At 37.9% G+C, this 7,493-nt stretch overlaps 1 protein-coding gene across 1 annotated transcript in view; it reads right to left on the reverse strand.

The window, feature by feature from the left end:
* si:dkeyp-110g5.4 (uncharacterized protein LOC561637 homolog) overlaps positions 1-4,923 on the reverse strand; it is a 16,537-nt gene extending 11,614 nt beyond the window's left edge. The window contains exon 1 of the mRNA XM_050064691.1: positions 4,736-4,923. The gene's annotated coding sequence lies outside the window, so the exon portion shown is untranslated. The remainder of the gene's footprint in view (positions 1-4,735) is intronic.
* Positions 4,924-7,493: the final 2,570 nt, after the last annotated feature.

Raw genomic sequence — 7,493 nt, forward strand, 5'->3', positions numbered from 1 at the left:
AAGCTTGTTTAGTGGACTAACTTTGCACTTGAAGGTATGCCCGTTGACTTACGTTTTAACAGGTCTGACGCTACGGCTGTATCTAGGCTAATGGCTAACATGCTAACTATTATTTCTATGTCACTAGTCACTTGAAACAAATTTAGGACGATAGGAGATGGGTTGAAATAAACCGAAATTTCCCTTTAAGGTAAGTTAGATTTATGACTTCTTAAGACTTTTTTAATGCCACCTGAAATGGAATTTAAGACCAGTTTTACAATAACAACAACTGAAGGGAAAAAGGCATGAACCAACTTCCACAGAGCGTCCCAGGAATGAGCCCTAATACCCAGATATGAGTTAGCATTTTGGCACTCCATGTTCCCTCATCTCTAAGTCAATGATGTTTTTGAATGGGTTTTTAGTTAGATGCCTGAAATACAGTTTGTGGTTAACACAAGCTTAAGAGACTTCAATGTTTTATCTACAACATAAAATACGTCAGTAAATACCCCACTGTGAATTTTGAAGCTTTTATGTGTCTTAAAAATGGCAGTTGCTAAGTTAGGGATAATGCCCGACAAGAGGCCCTTTTCCACCGCAGGAACTTCGGGGTAATTTTACAGGGGGCAGGCCGTTGGTGCGTGTCTCCACCGCAGGAACCACCCCCAAAGGACAGAGTTCCGGAACTTTTACAGGGGCTAAACAAGTCCCTGCCTTGGAGTCCGTACTCAGAACGGCCCCGAAAAACTCCTGGGTGGGGCTTGGGGTTTACTTGGTGCTGATTTGATATACTCAAGGCGGGATGTGACGTCAACAGAAAGCGACAAAATAACTGGCATTTTTAAAACTCAGCAGACGAGTAGTCGCATTTTTAAAAGGAGTCGTAAGAAGAAAAGCAAGAAATGGAAAACAAATCGTACTCGTAAGAAGAAAAGCAAGAAATGGAAAACAAATCGTACGACAAATGGACCGATGAAGAGGTCCAGGCGTTGCTGGCATTTTATGGCAACGACGTGATACAGCAGGGGTTTGAGTCATCTTGGCGAAACGAGAAGATTTATCAAGAGATATCAGTGCATTTAGATTCCTTGGGCATTCACCACACCGCAAAACAGTGCCGCGAAAAACCCCAGTCCCAGCCTGAGCCCCCTCCAATGGACTAAATTTACCAAGTTTTTATATAGTTTATAGTATATAGTATAGTTTTTTTGCACTTATTTTTATTATTTACACTTAGGTGTTTTGTACTGGGACCCAGAAGAAAAAGGTTTTGATATCAAGATTTGTTTTATGTAATTTAAGTATTAGACTTGAAAGAAACATTTTGCACCAAAAAAAAAAAATATATATATATATATTATTTATTTATTTTTTATCACGTCCTCTGTAGAGGACATCGGGACTTAGTCGGGTTTTAAATTTCCAGAGTTAGTCAATGAGTTTCAATCGAGTTACAATGGGACTATGGGGTATTTTATGCTTTATCTCTAAATATATGAGCTACAAAGGACTTTTACTCCCCTGGAATTATTATGTGGCTGTCTTCAATGCTTAACACTATGATGGATAGATGTAGCAAGGTAGAGTGTATTCTTAATAGCTATACCAATGGGCCTGGCGTTGCAGTCAGGGTGCAGAATTGGTACCCTGTACCACTGGGTTTAAGGGCCTAGTGGTCCAACTGCACTCACCCCTCACTGTCTATGATGTGATGAGGTGTAATGCTTGCTATGTAGTCATTTAACACTCGCCCAGGCAGTAAGAAGTGATGGGGAACCCCTTAGTTTGACCTATGACCCTTATGTGACAGACCCCAAAGACCAGGTATATTTTATTGTGTGTGGTGGCCTAGGAAGGGCAAAGAACAGTGGAGTGAAGCTTTATAGATACTATTGTATGTGTGAATACACTCTCAGCAAGAACTGTCATTGTTTAAAGGAAATAGAGCAAGAAGTTTCTCGAAATCCTCCTTTTAGGTAGTATCCTACCATAGATGCATGGGAATGTACGTTCACCTAAGGTGTTCTTATTTTCCAATAAACCTCCAAATTCTTGCATACACATTACTTCAGAGTCTCACTCCAAGCCAAATTTCTGCTTTCACACTAACCTTTAAAATGTATTAGAAATTATGAGAAAAAAAAACGTCATTCCCTTTAATGGCCTTCTGCCTGCTGAATCATGGAAATTGGTTAAAAAAAACAGGGGGTACTAAATCCTGATGTCCTCTACAGAGGACAATGAATAAAAGGTGTATTTTGAAAAGGTTAAAATTACTCTGGATTTCTGAAATTTCTCTAAATTAAAGTTAAGACCCTTATATTCAGTAAACAAATTAAATATTAACAAAATAATCATAACTTTTGCCAGAAAATGATCAATTACCACTCTGGCAGCAAAAAATGAGAAAAACGTAATGGCAGCCATTTTGAAAAGGGTGTGTGTTTGCTGGATGTCCTCTTCAAAGCACAATTTGACCCAAATGGATAGCATAAAGAATACTTGAGTTACACTAGTTAGACTAATGTCCTCCACAGAGGACAAAAATGAATTGCCAGGACCCAGGAGGCTATAGCACATTCCATATATTTAAGGGGATTTTCCTTATTTTGATATAATAAGGGATAGAGCTTACAATTGACTCCAAAATGATGAGAAATAGATGATTCACTATCACCTGCATTCAGGTTTTCTCATCTTCACTGAATTGATGGATTTGCTAAATGGAATTTTCTACAATCAATAGATAAATGTAATGTGATTATTTCCTATAAACTGATAATTTCGGAAATGTCATAATCTACAATCAATTATGTGATAAATGCGATGATTCACATAAAATAGTTTGATTAAATGCATCATCTGAACTTTACATAGGAATCAGTAGATATATGTGATAAATAGTCTATCACTAATATTAATTTACACATTTGGTGAATTTCATTAGGCATACTTGAATTGTTAGATTTAACAGGTGTTCTTATCTACATATATTTTGTCCCTTTGATGCGGGATTTATAGAACATGATATTATGCTGAAATGCTGAATTTTCTTTGTCAGTTATGCATTTAGCCTGTCGGCAATATTCAGTATTGCCTTTTTTCGTAATCATGTCCTTATAGTCCTCATACACTTCCATAAGGAGCGTTTGCCTCGCTGCAGAAAAAGCCTTTCCATTGCTTTTTGACATTTTGCAACATTTTCGGCACTCGACTAGTGTGGGCTTTTTATTTTCCCTGGGCGCGTGCATGAGTTTAGGCTTAACAGGTGAGGCTTGAATTAGCGTCAATTGGAGCCAGCTGATTTCACTTGATAGAACAGGTTGGAGCTAGACTGGGAGTTGGCATTTAGTCAAACTTCAAGATTACACCTTAGTCTGGATATTCTTAGCTACGTTGATGGAATACCCCCCAGGCTACACGCATTCAAAAACAGAAATGTAAATAAGAACAGGACTATAACTCAATAAACTGGGCATTACTTACATTAGAAGCCTTCTCTTGTTGTTTTTCTGACAATTTTTCCAGCCTATTAGACTGCGCAGCCTAATAGACGCCAATAATAAAATGCATTTTCATTCCCTCTACAGTCTATACTTAAACATATCCCTGTATCATGATGCGGATGAATATTACTCCTGGTCTACACGATTCAAGTAACATTTTAATAGACCTAACTATCAATAACTATTTTACACAATCATAAGGTTTTTCGGCAGTTCAAAAACCCACAACGTCACGTCTGTATTGCAATGAAATGTGGGTTATTTAATCAGTGAAGTCTGCACCCCAAGCGGACTCTCTGGCAGTCTAAAGAAAGTCCACTTGAGGTCCCTTGTGGACTAGATGAATTGTGGATTTGGAGCCCTAAGCACGCTAAGCATGCTTTACAGGCGATCTATAATTTATGTTGTTGTCCCCTGGACTACATAGGCTAAAAAAATTATGTTTGACTATAAGGTTAATGTTTTCAGAGGAAAATAAAACAAGACAACAGCTTTCATTAAAGATCAGTCAGATACAGTCAGGGCCTCACATCTGTACAGATGTTATTTTAAGAATCCTCACACCCCACTGACCACAAGTAGCCTATCTGTGATGCTAAATACCTCAGTAATTAAAACAGCCCTGTGTTTATATACAGCAGACTACATATAGTTAATGATACAGTTAAAATGGCTGCGTTGCAGGACCCCTAAACTTTCTGCTTGTGCTGCTTAAAGTTTTCAGTTAGGGGCTACAGTGCTACTAGAAAAAGGTAGACTGGAGCCCTGAGTCTTTTGCACGAACGCGCTGGTGGCTGGATAGGAAAACCCAGGGTTGACTGAAAATGTTGAAGACAGACAGTGTTAGAGTTAGTCAAACCAGATAACTAGAAGATAACCTGGGTAAACTGAACTGGCTTACAGGTCTCACGTTTAAGTTGCTTTGGGTTATAAACAACGTCACATTCAACATTAATGTCTTTCTAACGTTATCTAGAAAATAACGTATGACGTGAAGGAGAAGATAGATCGTCTCGTTCTTGACGTCCATCACTTTTTAACACAATTTTGCTTAGATGTTCCAACGAACACATGCGTCACAATAAACTATTTGTAGCTCTCCACTCGACATGCTGTAGAAACTAGTTAACACGGACTTAGCTAAAGTTACCAACGCCATGAAACAATGAGGTTTCGGTTTTCATAGAAACAAATATTATCGTCGATAACAAACTAAAAAAAAGGCCCTCTGTTTTTGCTCCTACCTTGAGTTCACAGAAGTCCCCGGCTTGTGTTTTCCTGTATTTTCACTTCGTCAGAAAAACAACAGAACTTCCGGGTCGTACATTTCAGTATAAAAGCGTCACCAAAAATGGGTTAACAAAACGTAGCCTCGCGTCACCAGGCTCTTCACGTACGGCGAAGAGCCTGGGCTGCAGCCCAAGGGTCCATCCCAGGTCTCTTAAATTACTGCTAACCACCGTATCTAGCCACCTTATCTAACTGTTTAGTCCCTCCCACTTAGGAAAACATTTAAGGAGTCAGGAGTTAGGAGCGAGGATTGTTGATTTGAGACTTTTTTTTTTTCAATAAACTTTATTTGTTCAACATCAGCATCATGTACACAAATATCATGTTTTGAAACATGAGTAGTAATAAGAAAATAATGAAACAAGCAGATATACAACGCCAGGGGTTACAAACAAAACACAAATATGAAATAAAAATGGTGCACAGAATATTAAAAATATATATATTACAATCATAACTGTACATTCAATTTGGAGCACAGCTTCAGCGTTTTCACAGTTTTTCTATTGCAAGAGGTGGACAGTGTTTTAATGTAGGACTCTGCCTCCTTTTTAAAGGTACAAAAGGAAGGTTTGATTTTCAACACCTTACATTTATGAATATAAAACTTGGCCAGGAATATGATGAGATTACATTGTCTAAATCTCTCCTATAATTTGTAAAGCCAAATAATACATCATTCAAACAAAGTACATAAGTCCTGAACATGCTTATTCCAGGTTGCAGTTACATATGGGACAGAGATACAATCAGTTTGGAATAAAGTGCGGATTTTTTTGTTATTTTTACAGGACACTGGTTGAAAACATATTTTCCCTATAGGTGTGTCAACTGGATCAAGCAAAGGTGTCGTAATAGGAGGAGGAAAGGTATAACCCTTATACAGCATAACAACACCAGATGGAATGGCATCAAAAACCACAGCAAAATCTTTAGGGGTCACAGGGATCTTATAATGACAAAGAAATTCTTGGTAACCAAAAAGCTTTCCCTCCTTATTGAAAAGTTGATTCATCTGCACAATACCATTCCTGAACCAACTGTCAAAAAATAAAGATTTCTTTTTGTAACAAACATCCTTATTGTTCCATAAAATATCTATTAGGAGAAAAATTGTGCTTATAAATAAGGGACCAGGCCAACAGCATTTGCCTATGGAAATTTGAGAGAAAGACAGGTATCCATATTGTACCACAGTAGCCAGAACTATAACTATAATATTATTACTTTCAATAATGTTGTTGTAAGCTACTGTTATTACCTGCATCTCTCTCTCTCTCTCTCTCTCTGTCTCTCTCTCTCTCTCTCTCTCTCTCTCTCTCTCTCTCTCTCTCTCTCTCTCTCTCTCTCTGTCTCATTGTGTCATGCGGATTACTGTTAATTTATTATGCTGATCTGTTCTGTACGACATCTATTGCACGTCTGTCCGTCCTGGAAGAGGGATCCCTCCTCAGTTGCTCTTCCTGAGGTTTCTACCGTTTTTTTTCCCCGTTAAAGGGGTTTTTTTGGGGAGTTTTTCCTTATCCGCTGCGAGGGTCATAAGGACAGAGGGATGTCGTATGCTGTAAAGCCCTGTGAGGCAAATTGTGATTTGTGATATTGGGCTTTATAAATAAAATTGATTGATTGATTATCCAATCAACATTATAATTACAAAGTAGAAGAAACTTCAGACCACCCAAATCAGAAAACATAATAATATTCCAAACAGAGGTAGGTTCTTTTAAATAGCGCTTGATCCAATTAACCTTGGATGTGTTGTTTAGTGTATTAAAATCAAGAAAGTTGAGGCCACCGTTATTATAGTGATTCATTAAGACAGATTTTTTAATATAATGAGTTCTGTTCTTCCAAATAAAGTTATAAAGTAACTGGTCAATCTCTTTGCTAATCTTTTTATCAACATCTAAGGAAATAGCAGCGTAGATAAGCCTGGATATGCCTTCTGCCTTAGAGAGTAGTATTCTACCTTTTAATGATAGGTCTCTTTGAAGCCATTGATTAAGTTTTTTTTTTTTGGTTCTTTCTAAAATCGGGATAAAATTCAATTTACATCTGTCTTTCTGGTTTTTTGTTATAACTATCCCCAGATAGGTGACTCTTTCCTTAATTGGAATATTACAGAGAGACGGCAACGCACAGTTTTTGACTTGAGAGGAATCCTGTAAAAAAAGGGTCGTGTCATCAGCCAGTTGGCTGATAATGATTTCCTTATCTGTGATTGATATGCCTTTTAGGCCACTAGCTTTGATATGACTAGCTAATAATTGGGTGGATAGCAAAAATAAATCAGGACTAATAGGACATCCTTGACGTATCGCACATTTTAACTCAAATCTAGGAGAAGTGCCATTTTTTAGTTTAATTGAGCTATTCCCATTTGCTGATTTGAGACATGAGACGGCCTTACTCTGAAGCGTCACGTAAAGCGACATACTTTTCTGATGATGGCGGCACCTATGGGCAACACAGCTGGATCTGCTGCATAACGGAGCCAGCGTTTGGTGTACATCCCAAGTCACATTATATTTGCTGATCATTTGCCGAAGTTTGTGGCAATTAAAGAACGGTCTGTAGCCCTGCCACTGTCACTGTGATGAGCATCATTATCATTATTATTATCATCATCATTATTATCACTATTATTAAATCCACTCGCCATCATTCAACAAGTCAGCTGCTGAGTGAATAAGACATCAGACCTGTCAGTCT

Source organism: Epinephelus moara, chromosome 16, assembly GCF_006386435.1.
Source record: "Epinephelus moara isolate mb chromosome 16, YSFRI_EMoa_1.0, whole genome shotgun sequence".
In the NCBI taxonomy this organism is placed as follows: Eukaryota; Metazoa; Chordata; class Actinopteri; order Perciformes; family Serranidae; genus Epinephelus; species Epinephelus moara.